The following is an 848-nucleotide window of genomic DNA, read 5'->3' as shown; positions in this document are numbered from 1 at the left end:
ATCAAAATGAGCTAAAGACAGTTTAAACAATGTGTAGAGAAGTGATGTATTTTGACAGAATTTATTTTTTTATATGAACCCCCAATCATATTTTTGCTTAATATTAAGGATGGGGTGTTTTGCGGGTATATAAGTGCAGAGTCAATACGCAGGAGCGTGATCACAGAATGCGTCAGTGTGACAGTTTTCCGACAACACGCGAGAAGTGTAGTGATATGGCGGGCTGAGACATGTGGCAATACCCTGGCAACACGCGGTGGGCATGTTCTCTCAGATTTCTTAAAGCGTTGTAGGGTTTTTGCGAGTTTCCGAAGAACCTGCAGCAACACAGGGGCATGTTGCAAGCGATCTGCATGGATAGCCCTTCCACCCTGATAACCAGCGACCAAATAAAGCTCTATAAATTCAGTTTATTCATGACCCATTCATGCATTTGTATGCTGTATTATGTGTGCTAGTAGTTTGATAGGATATATATACCAAGAAAAAAGAAGAAGAGTGTTAAGAGTGTGTTGTTAGTAGTAGTGTGAGTTAAGAAAAAAATTATACAAAAAAAATATTAGTTTATAGTGATTAAAAATGGTACGTAAATATATGATACTCGAAAAATATATTATCAATTATTTGGATCATCCAATTTATATAAGTTGATAAATTTTATTTTTTTATGTATTTAAATTTTTGTAATTTTTGTTATTGTTAGTTTCATATGATGAAAATATAGTATTGTTATTATTTTTTTGTATTTTATTAATATTTTTGAATAATCTTTTTATTTTTCTAATATAATCATATTTTATTTTATATAAATGTGAATATATAATTTTTTTGAATTTTTTTACTATAAT

Source organism: Arachis ipaensis, chromosome B07, assembly GCF_000816755.2.
Source record: "Arachis ipaensis cultivar K30076 chromosome B07, Araip1.1, whole genome shotgun sequence".
Taxonomy (NCBI): domain Eukaryota; kingdom Viridiplantae; phylum Streptophyta; class Magnoliopsida; order Fabales; family Fabaceae; genus Arachis; species Arachis ipaensis.
This window is presented reverse-complemented; position numbering follows the sequence as displayed.